Genomic DNA, 18,203 nt, shown 5'->3' with positions numbered 1-18,203 from the left:
AAAGAAGCACAGTCAAAAGCAAGGGTGTAGAGATTTGATCTCACATACTTTAGACGTGTTATCAGGAGAGACTAGTTACTGGAGGACAACATACTTGGTAAAATAAAGAGTCAAAAAAAGAAGAAGAAAAAGACAAGAACACCCTTGGTGAGATGAACTGATACAGTGGCTGCAACAATGGACTCAAACAAAGCAACAATTATGAGAATGACTATGTACTACCAAAAAACAAACCCACTACCATAGAGTTGATGCCAACAGGATAGAACTGCACTGGCAGTTTCCAAGACTATAATTGTTCGTGGGAACAGAATAGCTTGTGATTTCAAACTGCTGATCTTTTGGGTCACAACCCAACATGCAACCACTACATTTCCAGGACTCCGACATAGTACAAGACAATGTTTTATTCTGTTGGAACCAACTCTGTAACACTCAACAACCCTATTTTTGATAAAACATGATTTAGAACCACTCATAGTTTATCTAAGCATTACCATGAAAGAGAAGTTATAATTATTATACTATCCTTAGATGGAGTAACACAGTCGCTGCAACAATGGGCTCAAACATAAAAACAATTGAGGATGGTGCAGGCCCAGGCAGCAGTTCGTTCTGCTGGACTTAAGGTCGCTATGAGTCAGAACCAACTCACAGGCACCTGGTAACAACATACTCTCCTTGATTTGTTTTTCTATTGGCTGTACGCAGGACGGATAAAACACTAAGTTATATTTTAAAAACTTCAAAAATTTCAAGTTTGGGCAAGTTTATAATTTTAAACAGAGTTTATCACCTTCAGCCCTACTAACATTGTGAGCCAAATAACTTATTTGGGAAAAGAGACAAGTTGTCCTGTGCATTATAGGAAGTTTCACTATAGCTCTTGCCTCTTCCCACTGAATGCCAGAGGTACTTCCCCTCTCTGTTGTGACAACCAAAACGGTCTCCAGACAATGTAAAATGATCTCTGAGGACAAAATTGATCGTCCTTTCTAGCTAAAGCTACATTTAAGGGCAGGGTATGTCTTTGTAAATATGCATAAACTCCAACCAGATACATCCTCACCACAAATAGGCAGCTTTATGAGTTTGTTTTGTATCTGTTTAATAAAGTTTTCACTTCATCAGAGAGAAAAAAAATGGAGCTGGTAAATACTTTTTTCAATACAACAAACAACTCAACAATTTAAGACCTGAATTGGCGAGAGAGATGAACCTATTGTAATTTCATTATTCAACAATTTCTTATGCTTCTTAAATGATTTTCATATTTTTTAAAAGTTGGGAAGCTATTAAAGACACAAAATAAAAAGAGTTAACTTTGAAATTAAATTCCTCTAAGAAGAACTACTATCCCAAAGTGATGTAACAACACATGTTTTGGGGACCAATTTTATTGTCTATTCCATGAGATCATCCAGGCATTTGATATTATAATAACAAAATCTCTTTGATAATACTATAAGAGATATTCCTAAATTTGGGGCAAGTAAACAATGTTCCAAAAAGTTTATGGGATGGGGTGGGGGGGGTAGGAGATAGGGAAGGTAAGGGGATTTGGGGAGTAAACAATACATGCAGGAAGTGAGAGGGAGCACTAGAACTGATGGTGATTATACAAATCATTTCAAGATTTAACCATGGAAGTATGATATGCGAATACTATATCAAGAAAACCACACACACACAAAAGTTCATCAATAGTTGATCAACAGTTACCATAGATGAAGGGGAATGGGTTGTTGCGTAGGAGGCATTGAGTTTATGTCAACAGTGGTAGAATAATTTGGAAAAGGATAACAGTAATGGCTATACAATATGAAGAGAATAATCAATAATACTTATTATACAAGTAGAAGTTGTGGAATTGGATAATGTTATGTTGCACATATTTTTTTCACAATCAGAAAAACATTACATGAATAACAATGAGCACAAGAAAGAAAAATGTTCTAGAACTGAATATGATGACAATTGTACAACTTTTCTTGAAATGTATGAATTAATGAATTGTATGACATGTGGATGAAATACTAATAAAACTGTTTTTAAAAGTTTATGGTAGTGTTTAGGGATTACTTCAGCATTAATTAGCATTTAGTAAAATACTTTGGGTAGAAATCCCTTTAAGAAGAAATTTTCACCACATGGTACTAGATGTGTGCTCAATCACTCACCCTCAACATAGGACTCATTCGGTATCTCTTGAGGAGCTCCTTCAGTAACAGATTTAGGGGCACTTTCTAGTTCATCTGAATGCTTGTCCTTATCAAATTGAGGGCTTTTATCCATGAAGTCCAATGTATTGATGGCCTCATTCAATGCTACAAACATACAGAAAAAATATATATAACATGTGCTTCAGTATGTGGATATAATATACATTTGGGGGACTAACAACAAACCATGAGGTCTCATTTAGATCTGTGCCATCCAATACAGTAGTCACTAATCATAGGTATCCATTTAGATTTAAATTAAATAACATTTAAAATCCAGTTTCTTTGTTGCACTAATCATATTCAATTGCTTGATAGTCTCATGTAGCTAAAAGGCAGTGCAATGAAAAAACACTTTCTTCATCACAGAAAGTTCTACTTAAACAAACTACAATGGACTGTCAAACTCTGAAATTAAAATCATTCATGATCACTGGAATTCAATTTTATAATAATACAGTTCACCAAAGAAAATGCTTTATATAATACAGATTCATTGAAGGAAATTTAGTAGGTAGAAAAGCTAGCAAAATTATTCCATTTACAAAACTCCACCAATACTCTAGTATATTATGATGTATTTTCTTCCATTTTTCTTTTTGAATTTTTTTTTTTTGGTTTAACGGATTCTTAAACATGCCATACATAGAACTTTATATTCATTTTATGACTTTATTTACAATCTTACCAAGTATTATTCCAGCATCCTTAATTCAGTACCATTTTAAATTTTGAGAAATTAATTTGTTCTATGAGTTTTCTTACACATATATATACTATAACATGTACATGACATTATTTAATACATTTTGTAAATAAAACTTATCTTATAAATGAATTCATATCATTTTACTTAAGGGTCAATCTAGTTCTAAAATAATATAAACATTATCCCCTCCCCCCAGAAGAATTTATTTCTGAGGGCAGCATTGAATTTGCAGCTCTAGAAGAGGGACATGTCTGATCAGAGCACACTGGAGCAAATGAAGGGGGAGGAAGAGAGAGTGGAGCATATCCTGGCCCACCAAGCCTTGAGGACGATATTCCCGCTCAGAGCAGCCAATCCACAGAGAAGACCACATGGCTGGTCCACTATGAGATACGACATCCCTCACTGACCCATACTAGAGAGGACAACACTGGAGACACTGTTTGGGAATTCCACCCAATCTGATCCCACCACACCAAGGCAAAACACTGAGGGTGTGCAGCAGAGCAGCAAGGGAACAGAACAACGAAGTCCCCAGGGAATACCAAAAATAGACTTTGGGGCCAGGGCTTGGCGCCTCAACAGACTCGACTGGAGAACACTCCTAAAGGCCAACAAACAGTCCTTGAACTAACTACAAGCTTTTCTTTCTTGTTATGTTTTGTTGTGTTTTTTGTTATTGGTTTGTTGTTTTGTTTTGTTTTATATTATTGCTTGGTTTTGCTCTGTCTTGTGTTTGTGCATGTTATTATCTCCTCGGGTCTGTCTAAATAAGATAGGCTGGACAACCTGGAGTAGAAAACAATGGGACCTACAGATCCGGCTGGACATGGGAGAGAGGGAGGTGGGGGGAAAGGTAGTGGTGTTAACCTTATAAAGCCTGAATTTTTAATTTCAGGGAAAAAAAATTTTGTTTTTATTCTTTACTTTCATAGTTATTGATATATATTTTAATATATACATTTAATTAAATGTTACAAAAACATTGCACTCGGCATATAGGGTTAACAAACCCAGGGACAAGGGAACAACAAGTGATCCAAATCGGTGATGAGGAGGGTGTAGGAGGCCTGGTAGGGCATGATCAAGGGTAATGTAGCCAAGACGAATTACTGAAACCCAAATGAAGACTGAGCATAATAGTGGGACAAGAGGAAAGTCAAAGGAAATAGAAGAAACAGCGAGGAGGCAAAGGGCATTTATAGAGGTCTAAATAAAGGCATGTACATATGTAAATATATTTATATATGAAGATGAGGAGATATATCTATGTGCATATATGTATAGGTTTAGTATTAAGGTGGTAGATAGACATTGGACCTCTACTCAAGTTCTCCCTCAATGCAAGAATACTTTGTTCTATTAAACTGGCATTCTATGATGCTCACCTTCCCAATGCGATCGCTGAAGGCAAAGCGGGTGCATAAGCAAATGTGGTGAAGAACGCTGATGGTGCCTGGCTATTAAAAGGTAAACAAGTGGCCCTCTAGCTCAGAAGCAACAAAGCCCACATGGAAGAAGCACACCAGCCTGTGTGATCACGAGGTGTCAAAGGGATCAGGTATCAGGCATCAAAGAACAAAAAATCAGATCATTGTAAATGAGGGGGAGTGCAGATTGGGAACCCAAAGCCCATCTGTAAGCAACTGGACATCCTCTTACAGAAGGGTCGCAGGGAGGAGAAGAGACAGTCAGGGTGCTATGTAGCAATGATGAAACATACAACTTTCCTCTAGTTCTTAAATGCTTCATTCCACACACAGCCCCCACTATGATGGTCCCAATTCTACCTTACAAATCCAGCTAAACCAGAGGATGTACATTGGTACAGATAGGAACTGGAAACACAGGGAATCCAGGAGAGATGATTCCTTCTGGACCAGTTCTGAGAGTGGCGATACCGGAGGGTGGAGGGAAAGTGGGGTAGAAAGGGGGAACCGATTATAAGGATCTAATATAACCTCCTCCCTGGGGGGGATGTACAAAGAAAAGTGGGTGAAGGGAGACGTTGGACAATGTAAGATATGACAAAATAATAATAATTTCTAAATTATCAAGGGTCCATGAGGGAGGAGGGGGCCGGGAGGGAGGGGTAAAAATAAGAAGCTGATACCAAGGGCTTAAGTAGAAAGCAAATGTTTTGAGAATGATGAGGGCAACAAATGTACAAATATGCTTGACATACAATGGATGCATGTATGGATTGTGATAAAAGTTGTATGAGCCCCCAATAAAATGACTGGGGAAAAAAAGGTAAAATGTTGACTGATGATTAACCTTGTTCTGGACACCTGTCAACTCCCAAACATATAAAAATGTCAACAAAATTCATACACCTGTGCTCTAAGACCGACGCAGGACCATTGAAGACATGGGGGAGTTAGTTGGACTATCTTGGATCTCAATTCAGTGAATTTTAATCAAAGATTTGGGAATGAGAGGGGTCGCTGCAAAATTTGTGCCTCAGGTTCTGACTGACCAGGAAAAAAGAGCATCAAGTGGAAACATGCCGTACTTTGGAAGAACAGCTCCAAAGTGACTCAGACATTTTTCCAAGGTCATTACTGGTGATGAGACATGGTGCTATTCTTAGAACCCCAAAAGCAAACCAATCAAGCCAGGGGAAGACGCCATTGTCACCTTGCCCCCAAAAATCTTCTCGAGTGAAATCAAAGATCAAGATGATGCTCATTTGTTTTTTGATGTGAGGGGGATAGCGCATTTGGAATTCATGCCACCAGGTCAGACTGTTAATCAGCTTTCTATTTAGAGATTCTGAAAAGATTGTGTAGCAGTGTGAGACAAAAAAAAAAAGGCCTGATTTGTGGCAGACAAGGGACATTGCCACCATGACAATGTACCTGCTCACGTAGCCATATCTCAGTGTGCTAGTTTTGGCAAAAAACAGTATGCACCTTATTCAACTGACCTCACTCAGTGTGACTTCATTTTGTTTCCATTAATGAAGAGGGACATGAAAAGAGAGCAATTTAACAATGTAGGAGAAGTGAAAAAAAACATGTTTGAAAAATGTTTCCAAAAATGAATTCACAGATTTAACAAATGTATTAAGTGTAATGGAGAGTACTTTGAAGGTCATAAGGTTGTTTTGTAAAAAAAATTTAAGTACATAGCTTTGGAAAAGAAATTCTGGGGTTTTTGGGTACCCCCTCATATGAAGTATATGAAGCTAAATACAAAAAAAATATGTAATATGTAATTACAGTAATATAAAGTTCAAAAACAGAACTGGGAGGGTGGGGAAGCATATCTAAATTCTTAAAGCTCAGTATAATGGTTATCCATGAATGAAATCTCACTCACTGCCATTGAGTCAATGCAGAGTCATAGCGACCCTATAGGGCACAGTAGAATTGCCCAGTGAGTTTCCAAGATTGTAACTCTTTACAGGAGTAGAAAGCCTTGTCTTTCTCCTGAGGAGCTGCTGGTGTTTTCAAACTGCTGACCTTGCATTTAGCAGCCCAATGGCTAATACGCCACCAGGGTTCATTTAAATGGGATAGGGACCAGTATTTGGTACAATGAGGCTATGCAGAAAAAGAAAAAAAAATTAACTTCACACTTTGGGGATACTACTGAATGAAAAAAGAAGAAAAACATTAAGTACAAGTCCAGGGGTTGTAGGTAAATTTCCACTAAATGTGTGGAATCATTACCTAGTGCAACAGCTGCCCAAAATTATACAATGAGCTGCTTCAAAATGTCCTAAGAACTTCTCAGTGCAATGATTTTACATCATTATTAGCTAAGCTCTTAAGCCCACAAATATGATTTTTAAATAAAGAAATATCTATGAGACACAACATCCCTCACTGACCCACAGCCCTACAGGGGACAACACTGAAGGCACAATGTGGGAATTGCACCCAATCTGACCCCACCACACCAAGGCAAAACACTAAGGGTGTGCAACAGAATAGCAAGGGGAACAGTGCAACGAAGTCCCCAGGGAATACCAAAAACAGACTTTGGGGCCAGGGCTTGGCACCCCATCAGACTCAACCAGAAAACACTCCTCTAAAGGCCATCAAACAGTCCTTGAAATAACTACAGGCTTTTCTTTTTTGTTCTTTTTTTGGTCATTGGCTTCTGGTTGTTGTTGTTGTTGTTTTCTTTTCTTTTGTTGTTTCATTTTGCTCTGTCTTGTTTTTGTGCATGTTATGATCTCAGCAGGTCTGTCTAAATAAGATAGGCTGGATGAACAATCTGGAGGAGAAAACAATGGGATCAATGGTTCTGGGGGGACGTGGGAGAGGGGGAGGTGGGCGGAAAGGAAGTGGTGTTAATAAACCCAGGAACAAGGGAACAACAAGTGATCCAAATCGGTGGCGAAGAGGGTGTAGGAGGCCTGGTAGGACGTGATCAAGGGTAATGTAGCCAAGACAAATTACTGAAACCCAAATGAAGATTGAGCATGATAGTGGGACAAGAGGAAAGTCACAGGAAATAGAGGAAAGAAGTAGGAGGCAAAGGGCATTTATAGAGGTCTAAATAAAGGCATGTACATATATAAATATATTTATATATGATGATAGGGAAATAGATTTATGTGCATATATTTATAGGTTTAGTATTAAGGTAGCAGACGAATATTTGGCCTCTACTCAAGTGCTCCCTCAATGCAAGAATACTTTGCTCTATTAAACTGCATTCCATGATGCTCACCTTCCCAACACAATCCTGAAGACAAAGTGGGTGAATAAGCAAATGTGGTGAAGAAAGCTGATAGAGCCCGGCTATCAAAAGATATAGCATCTGGGGTCTTAAAGGCTTGAAGGTAAACAAGCGGCCATCTAGCTCAGAAGCAACAAAGCCCACCTGGAAGAAGCACACCAGCCTGTGTGATCACGAGGTGTCGAAGGGATCAGGTATCAGACATCAAATAACAAAAAATCATACCATTATGTGCTTACTTTCCCAATATGATCTCTGAAAACAAACGGGTGCATAAGCAAAAGTGGTGAAGAAAGCTTATGGTGGCCAGCTATCAAAAGATATAGCATCTGGGGTCTTAAGGGCTTGAAGGTAAACAAGCAGCCATCTAGTTCAGAAGCAACAAAGCCCACATGGAAGAAGTCCACCAGCTTGTGTGATCACAAGGTGGTGAAGGGATCAGGTACCAGGCATCAAAGAGCAAAAAATCAAATCATTGTGAATGAGGGGGAGTGCAGTTTGGGGACCCAAGACCCATCTGTAGGCAACTGGACATCCCCTTACAGAAGGGTAATGGGGAGGAGACCAGCCAATCAGGGTACAGTGTAGCAACGATGAACCATTCAACTTTCCTCTAGTTCTTCAATCCTTCCCCCCCCTCTCCTCCACTATCATGATCCCAATTCTACCTTATAAATCTGGCTAGACAAGAGGATATACACTGGTACAGATAGGAACTGGAAACACAGGGAATCCAGGAGAGATTATCCCTTCTGGACCAGTGCTGAGAGTGGCGATACTGGGAGGGTAGAGGGAAGGTGGGGTAGAAAGGGGGAACCGATTATAAGGATCTACATATAACCTCCTCCCTGGGGGATGGACAACAGAAAAGTGGGTAAAGGGAGACATCGGACAGTGTAAGATATGACAAAATAATAATAATTTATAAATTATCAAGGGTTCATGAGGGAGGGGGGAGCGGGAAGGGAGGGGAAAAATGAGGAGCTGATACTAAGGGCTCAAGCAGAAAGCAAATGTTTTGAGAATGATGATGGCAACAAATGTACAAATATGCTTGACACAATGGATGGATGTATGGATTGTGATAAGAGTTGTACGAGCCCCCAATATAATGACAAAAATTATATATATATAATATCTATAGTGAACTAGAAAACTATCAGTCTTTATGATAGACCTCAATCTCTTGATCACAACACAATAAATTTAAAAATAAACAACAAATATAGAGCACTAATGAAATTCAAATTATTTTGAAAATTGAAATTTTCTTCTATCTAGGTATCTGTGGGGGACTAGTTTCAGGGACTGCTTCACATCTCCCAATAACCAAACATATGGATGCTCCAGTCCATTATGTAAAATGGTATTAAGTTTGCATATACCTGAACGCATTCTCCCGTGTACCTTAAATTATCTTTATTTTACTTATAATACCTCATACAACATAAACGCCATGTAAACAGAATTTCGTGGTTTCATTTAGCCTTTGATGGATTGCTTTGACAGCTTAATTGCTTCCTATCACCTCCATATTTTTCATTCTCAGGTGGCTGAATCTGCAGACGCAGAACCCACAGACATAAAAAGCTAACTTTAACTCATAAAGGTATTTTAAAGTTTAAAGGGATATTTGTCAAATATTAATGGGGATTTTCCAGAAGGTGACATTACAAGACATTTGCTACACTTTTTACTCTCACGTTTCTGTGACATTTAATTTTTTTACTTTAATAAATTTTACCATTAGACTATAATAAAAATGTACTATTAGAAAAGATTAAGAACTTTATGATTTTTTCCAATCCTTTCCATCATAAAATTTAAATTTGACATAAAATTTTTATCCCATTGAAAATTTAATTGAATTTAAATATAAATTTCTTTTAGTATGAAATAAACTATACTTAAATTTTAGTACATTTTCCATAATTAGAAGTGTTTGAATGTAGACAAAACAAAATGTGGCACAGATCCTACAAAGAAGATTTAGGGACCAGATAACAGATGACCAGATAATAGATGAGTCTTTTAATGAATCCTGAATTACTGCCTTTTATCAATTTTACTATACAGCTCTTACCCATAAAATTGGAAAATTTCTGGGTGTCCCTCAAAGCTGTCATACAATCTTTAACATTCACCGTGTTATCATCTAGAAGGAAAAGAGAAAGAGGTGAGAAACAAGAATTTCTGGACAAAGTAATGAGACCAGTATCAAAAATCACCATGTAACATTTATGTATTTCTTGAATACTGATATTAACAAGGTATTTTGGATTCATTTTCATCCAGTATTCCCTGCAACAACCCTACAAGGTTTAAGTCTGAGGCTACCCATAAGAGAAGTCTATAGTAATTTACAAGATCCAGTGGCAAAGGTGGCAAAAATGGATTATACTCAGAACTTGAATTTGTAGTAATATTTCTGTCACTAAAGACCTCTGAGAACAAAGGATTTGCTTTGATGCATTTCAACATGCTCACTTCCCACAAAATTTAAAACTCTTTGTTAAATGTATTCTCATAAGGATAAAATAGCACATTTTAAAATACATAGATATTGGGGGGCATATATTTTTTTTAATTGTTATTGTTGTTTGCTAATGAGTTGACTCCAGCTCTTGGTTACTTTCTAGAACACAACAGAACTGTTCTGTGGGGCTTCTAAGACTGAAAGCTTCACAGAAGCAGACTGCCACATCTTTCTCCCGAGAAACAGGAGGGGAGGGGTCAAACCTTTCAAGGTAGCAGCCAAGCACTTCACTGTTCCATGCCGCCAGAGATCCTTACAAAAACTGATACTAATATTTTAAATACTTACCAGAGACAAAACCTGACTGAAGAATTTTCTCTACCTCTTCCTTAGGTGACTCGATCCCAATATTTCTTAGGAAGTCTCCCAAGTTTTCCTTAGCTATCATACCATCTCCGAGCAAATTGTGAGGGTAGACAACCTCCTTTAACTCTAGAAATAAAGCAAAAATGTGATTTGGTACTTGAACTAACCTCTGCTTTAAAAACAAACAAGCAACAATAGCAACAGTAACAAAACAGCCATCACTAAAGAATTTTTTACAATATTTTTAATCATTTTATTGAAGGCTCTTACAGCTCTTACAACAATCCATACATTAATTGTATCTATCACATTTGTACATATGTTGCCATCATCATTTATAAAGCATTTTCTTTCTACTGAGCCCTTGGTAACAGCCCCTCTTTTTTTCCTTCCCTCTCCCTTCCCACCCTCGTGAATCCTTGATCAATTATTGATATTTTCATGTCTTACACCATTCGCTGTCTCCCTTCTCCCATGTTTCTGTTGTTCATCACCCTGGAGAAGGGGGTATTATACATTGATCATTGCAATCAGTTGCCCCTTTCTCCCCCTTCTGCCCCCACCTTCCCCTTACACTCGTATGGTATTACTACTCCCATTACTGTTCCTGCGGGGGTTTATCCGTCCTGGATTCCAGTGTCAGGTTCTTATCTATACCGGTGTACATACTCCGGTCTAGTCAGATTTGTAAGGTAAAAGTGGGTCATGACAGTGAGGGTGGAGAAAGGGGAGAGAATTAAAGAACTAGAGGAATGTTGTGTGTTTCATCTGTGGTATACTGCACCCTGGCAAACTCGTTACTTTCTTGTGATCATTCTGTGAGGGGATGCCCAATTGTCTACAGATAGGCCCTGGGTCTCCACTCCAGCCCTCCTTGTTCACTTTGGGATGTTTGTCTATTTTGACCTTCCGAGTCCACATACTGATCCTGTCAACACCTTGTGATCACACAGGCTGGTGTGCTTCTTCCACATGGGCTTTGTTGCTTCCAAGGTTGCTTGTTAACTCCAAGCCTTTAAGACTGCAGATGCTTATAAGAAACCAGGTACCATCATCTGTCTTCACCACATTTGCTTTTGCACCCATTTTGTCTTCAGCAGTTGTGTTGGGAAGGAGAGCATCACAGAATGCCAGGTTATTAAAACAAAGAGTTCTTGCATTGTGGGAGGGCTTGAGTAGAGGCCCAATAACATATGTGTGTGTAGACCTATAACCCTATCATTATATATTAATATATTTACATATATACATGCCTATATTTATACCTCTATAAATGTCTTTTGCCTCCTAATTTGTTCCTTTATTTACTTTTACTTTTCTCCTGTACCACTATCATTGACATAGGAAGTCAATTTTCCATTCAACAATTCATACACATTTTGCTTGCTACTATTGATTTCTATTCCTTCAATGTAAAATCATGTATCCCACTTCCTCCTTATGGTTCTTATTCCCATCATTCCTTCTTTCTAACCCTTCTGAACTTTGTCCATGGGTAAATGCTTTCCTTCCAATCTTAAATGATGCCTCCCTAGTGTTATTGTACCCCTGATAGACCTGCCTACTAATGGGCTGAAATTGGTCCAAAGGGTGAGTTCATATCCAGACCTGAAGAGTGACTTGGGGACATAATCTACCCAACAATTAAGCCTTGTCTTTATGATTTTGAGTTTGGCATCTTGACCTTTTAACTCTAACGAACCTTCACTTCCTTTCAACACCAGTGGGTACCCTTAGTCCTCATTACCTAGACCTGCCTGCCTTACCTCTAAAATCCAAACTACAAGAACACATTCTGACCAAAATTCCTTGTTATTTTGAAGGAAAGCATAAACCTTTCTTCATATTATGCCTAATCTCTGCTTCTCCAAGTTTTTCTAACAAATAGCTAGGCATAATGAGCCAGATTTATCAGTTGGTAATGGAAAGAATATTGAAAACATCAAGTTCCAGATACCAGCCAAACTTTCAACAGGTTCTTCTAAAGACAGAAGTTTCAGGCCTGTTATATTAACTCTCTCCTGCTCAGGTTGCTCTTCCTAATGCTTGTCAGTGGTTACTGACCTTATACTATGCTGGCTGGCAGATACCAATGCTGACTCCATAATTCCTAAAAACATCCCCAAGATTCAGGTACCTTAGCTAAATCTACTCACTTTCCTCAATGGCTAGATATATATATTAAAAAAAAATTTGTACACTCTATAAAAGTTCCACATCCTGAATACCAGTCTTTCCGAGTCCTTCCCTCTGGTTTCAAAACTAATCATAAAAGTGATAACTACCATATATGAAGCACTTAATATGTGCCTAGTACATGTTTCATTGCATTTTGATCAGATAACAACTCTACAAGAAATGGCATTTGCCTCCTTTTTAAAGATGAAGAAAACACACTGGTTTAAAGATATTGCCCACCTGGAAAGTGAAAGAATCACAAATCTGTATCTTTCTTGCTCCAAAACTCATACTCATTTCTACTTGTATAGATTATTTCCTGTAGTGTAAACTAATCTAATGAACTAATACTATGTGGACAGCAATTATGTTATCTGACTCAAGTAACATAATCTATATTTTACCAAGGAATTAAAAAACATCGTTCTTAACCTAAAAGAGAAAGTATTGTAGGAATCTCATGCCAGGGCCGATTGGGTAAGACTCTAAAATTTTTGTGTCTACCTTTTTGTGAACAGAAGTAGTAGCGTATGTTTCCCTAAACATTTATACGTATTGGTTATCTTTTACTGAGTTTAACTGATCATTTAAATGATTATTCAATTTTAAACATATTCTCCAAACTAAAAAGCACTCAAATCTCAAAGTACTTCCTTCATTAATTTTAGTCCTATGATTTTAATCTTTGAATACCCCTGCTAGGAGGTTACATGTTGGGCTGCTAACCGCAAGATCAGCAATTTGAAACCACCAGGTGCTACATGGAGAAAGATAAAGATATTTGTTCCCATAAAAATTAAGTCTTAGAGACCCAAAGCGGCAGTTCTGCTCTGTCCTATAAGGTTGCCATGAGTTGGAATTGACTCCATGACAGTGAGTTTGTTTTGGGGGTATTCACTTTTTAAAATATTGAAGTCAAGTAACTATGTTCCCAAATCCATTTAATAAAAAGTTTTTTTAAAAGCAGAGTCAGGAATGTCTACTAAAGAAACTAGTGGAAGATTTATGAGAAATTCTACAATTTAGAAATAGATTGGAGCCTTGATGGGTCTGTTTTATTTGGGGAGGGTCATATATAAACAGAGTTAGTTGTACAACTCTTTTAATTTATTCAAACCATTGAATTGTATGGTATGTAAATTATGTCAACAAAACTGTTAAAATTGAACAAACAATAACTATCAGTAGAGTCCTCTTAGAGTTACCATAATACTCCATCCACCTACCTCCCTCAAACTGATTCCAACTCATAGCAATTCTATAGGACAGAGTAGAACTGCCCCATTAGGTTTCTAAAATTGTATATCTTTATGAAAGCAGATTGCCACATCTTTTTCCCATGGGGTAGCTGAGCTTCAAAGCACTGACATTTCACTTTGCAGTTGAACACATTAACCATTGTATCATAACGTGCCTGGTTAAGATAATAAAGAAATACAAATGGTTTTAAACAGATCACCTATCTAGAGTTTTTTTTTCTTTCATTATATAAGAAGAAGCTGCGAACTTTCATCAAAACTAAATTCTGACTTCCATGAATATTAATGTCAACATTGTAAACAGAAATTACTTAAAAATGAAACAAAACAGACTTCCACTCAATAAAAGTAAATTCACCTATCACAAATTATCCAGTACTTACCATCTACCTTTGAGGTAAGATGCATATTCTTTACCACTTCTGCAAATTCTTCAAATTGCACCTTGTCATCTTCTGCGAAAAATTTTTAACATTTTTTATAAACATTTTTCCACTACAATTCTTTTTTTATTGTGGTAAAAATATGTCACACAAGATTTGCCAGTTCAACATTATATATAAATTCATTGACACTGATGACATTAATCATGTTGTACAACCATCGTAAGTATCTGTTGGCCACTTTTCATCATCATACACAGATATTCAATACTTCAATGTTCATTGCAGCACTCATTACAACAGCCAAAAAGCATAAATAAACTAAATGTCCATTTAAAACATTTTAAAATATACATGTTTTGCTTGTTTTTCTTGCTAAAATGTGGTTTCTCAGAAAATTAAGTGAAAGTCTACCTCAACAAAAAAGTGGGGATATCCCAAGTCATGTATCAGGAGAGACCAGAGCCTGGAAAAGGATATCATCCTTGGTAAAGTAGAGAGCAGTGAAAAGGAGAAAGACCCTTGACCAGATGGATGGACACAGTGGCTGCAGCAATAGACTCAAGCACAGGAGCCACTGTGAGGGTGGTGCAGGACCGGTCAGGGTGGAGATAGGTCAGAAATGACTTGGCAGCACCAAACAATAACATTCCTATAAAGCTTGAATAGATCTCTTAACATGTCTTAAACATTGCTGCGATGTTCATTTCCAGTTACATGCTACATAGCCTGAAGGTGCTCAATGCATATCTGAACCATTTTGAATAATAAATATTAGATATTAATATTTTTTCTACAGGATAATCTGAACCTTCTTTAAATTTCCTAAATGCATATAAAAACTTTCAATCATCTGCAATACCATCTCACCAAATATAAGATAAAAGGACAAATAAGTTTCACAGAAGATAAAGCTACATTTTTGTATACCACTTTAATTTTAATATTTGTCATACCCACCATCAACTGTTACTTGTTTCAGTGCAGTTAGGAATTCATCCTTTTTAAAATTATTATTCAAATTAGATAGAAGTTTCCACAAGTTTGGAACATCAATCTTCGATTGGCTGAGATTTTTGAGGGTTTCGATAGCATCAGGCAATACTAAAGGGTAGATAAAACACAAATTTTACCGCATCCTTTAGTCGAAAGTTAATGCAGAAACCATATTAACTTATCTGTTATTGGAAATAGGAATTAGATTCTTCTGGTTAAAATAAATAAGAATAACATGAGTAAATTGCTACTTTTTGAATTTCAAAAGTCAACAAAATATTCAACAGTAGCCACAATAAAAGACCACTAATGCTCAGAAGAGGAGAAAAGAAAGGAGGAGGAGGAGGACAGGGTGTTGTAGGAGAGGAGCAACTCAGAAAAGGAAGGTGAGAATAGTTCCACAACTTAAAAGAATCTAATCACTTGTCATTAAATAGCACATGTAGGAACTGTTACACTGACCTTTGTTTTACTGTATATATTCTCAACAAAAATTAAAATGCCAAAAGAAGAAAGAAAAGCCATGAATGTTGGCAAGGAAATGGAGAGGGTAGAGCCCTCATCCACTGCTGGTAGGAAGGCAAACCAGTACAGCTGATGTGAAAAGCCATTTGGCAATTCCTCTAAAAGTGAAACACAGCACTACCAAGTGACCCAGTAAATCCACTCCCAGAAATGTACACAAGAGACTTGAAACAGTCTCAGACCAGTGTGCAGGGCAATACATTCTTAATAATCAAAAGTAGAAATAATTTAGATGTTGATCAACAGAGGAGTAGACAAATAGTGTCAGACACATACAATATAATAGTATCTGCCATAAAGAGGAATGAAGTCATAATACATGCTACAACATGGATGGACCTTGAAAACATAGTGCTGAGTGAAGTAAGTCAAACACAAAGGGGAAATATTGTATGATTCCATGTTTATGAGGTATATAAAATCGACTATAGAAAAATCTATTCTATAGAAGTTATAGAATAGAATCATCTAATCTATAAATTGATGATAAAAAATAAGAAAGTTGGAAGAAGAATCATTGCATATGAATTATGGTGATGGCAAAGAATACTGAAAGTACAGTGCACTGCCAGAAGAACAAATAATTCTGGCTTGCAAGAAGTACAGCCAGAATGCTCCTCAGAAGGAAGGGTGGCAAGACTTCTCGTGTTTGGACATGTTATCAGGAGAGACCAGTCTCTTGGTAAAGCAGAGGAACAGCAAAAAGGAGGAAGACCCTGGACAACATGGAGTGACACAGTGCCTGCAACAATGGACTCATGCATAACAATTGTGACAATGGTGCAGGACCAGCCAGTGTTCCGTTCTGTTGTGTATAGGGTCACTATGAATCAGAACCAACTAGATGGTACCGAACGACAAACATAGAACAGGAAAATATCTAGAGATCTGTTAATTAGTGGTTACCATGGGCAAAAGGGGAGAAGTCAAAGGAAGTCCTGTATGGGAAGCATTGAGTTTCAGCTTATGGTAATGTAAAATATGGCAGTAAATACTGGTGAGGGTTCTGCAGCATGCTTTAATATAATTGGTGTTACTAAACTGTGTAAAAAATGTTGAAGTAGTAAATGTTGAATTATGTATACTTTATACCACAACAAAAAAACATTAAACATTACATTTAATGTGTCTTTGAGGATTCTGAAATATTCCTGAGCAATCATTTTGAAGAATAGATTCCATTGAATTATGGATATGCAAAACCTGAATTAACAAACACTTCTAATTGATATAGCCATGAATTAAATAGCTTTTGTTCTATAATTCCCTGTAAAATTCTTCCCTGACTTCTGCCTCTTCGTCCATCTACTCCTCAGACCATGAAAAGAATTTTTAATTAAAAATTCAAAAGAAAACCTTTGGAGGGTACTAAGCAAGAGAGTGAAGTTTCCTTACTGTAAAGGTACTAAAAATTATCTTACTGCAACATAAAGAATGGACTCTGGGAAATTAGGCATGAAGCCACTGTAGTAGTTTAAAGAAAGACAATGGCTTCAACAATGGTAAAAATGATAGAGATAATAAGTGAATAAATTCAGGGTGTATTTTGAAATTTAAGCTGAGAATGGTTAATGAAGGATTGAAAGGGACTGGGACCATGAGGAAAGGTAAAGAACTACTAGGTTTGAGACCTGGGTAGATAGCTGTGACAATAAGAAAGATTGTAGAAAGACAATGTTTAATGGGAAAGAGTGGAAGTTCTCTTTTATACACACTAGGTTTGAGATAGAGTGGCGTAAAAAGAATAAGGGTATATTTAAAGCAATTAAGATGTCTCAGTAAGATCTTTAATTAGAGAATGGGACTGAGGATGGAGTCTAGGGTCACACTAATAGTTAAAGGTCAACCAGAAAAGAATACAGCAAATGAGACTGGAAAGGAATGACCAATAAAGTAGAAGGAAAATCTTTCAAAATAATTTTATTGAGGGCTCGTACAACTCTTTTTTTTTTCTTAAATCATTTTATTGGGGGCATACAGCTCTTATCACAATCCATATATACATCCATTGTATGTCAAGCACATTTGTACATTTGTTGCCCTCATCTTTCTCAAAACATTTCCTTTCTACTTGAGCCCTTGGTATCAGCTCCTCATTTTTCCCTATCCCACCCTGCTCCCTCTTCCCTCATGAACCCTCGATGATTTATAAATTTTTATCATTTTGTCATATCTTACACTGTCTGATGTCTCCCTTCACCCACTTTTCTGTTCTCCGTCTCCCAGGAAGGGGGTCATATGAAGATCCTTGTAATAGGTTCCCCTTTTCTACCCCACCTTCCCTCCACCCTCCTGGTATCTCCACTCTCACCGCTGGTCTTGAAGGGATCATCTGTCCTGGATTCCCTGTGTTTCCAGTTCCTATCTGTACCAGTGTACATGCTCTGGTCTAGC

This window comes from Echinops telfairi, unplaced genomic scaffold (genome assembly GCF_000313985.2).
Source record: "Echinops telfairi isolate 266 unplaced genomic scaffold, ASM31398v2 ScPeMD7_7458;HRSCAF=8496, whole genome shotgun sequence".
NCBI lineage: Eukaryota > Metazoa > Chordata > Mammalia > Afrosoricida > Tenrecidae > Echinops > Echinops telfairi.
This window is presented reverse-complemented; position numbering follows the sequence as displayed.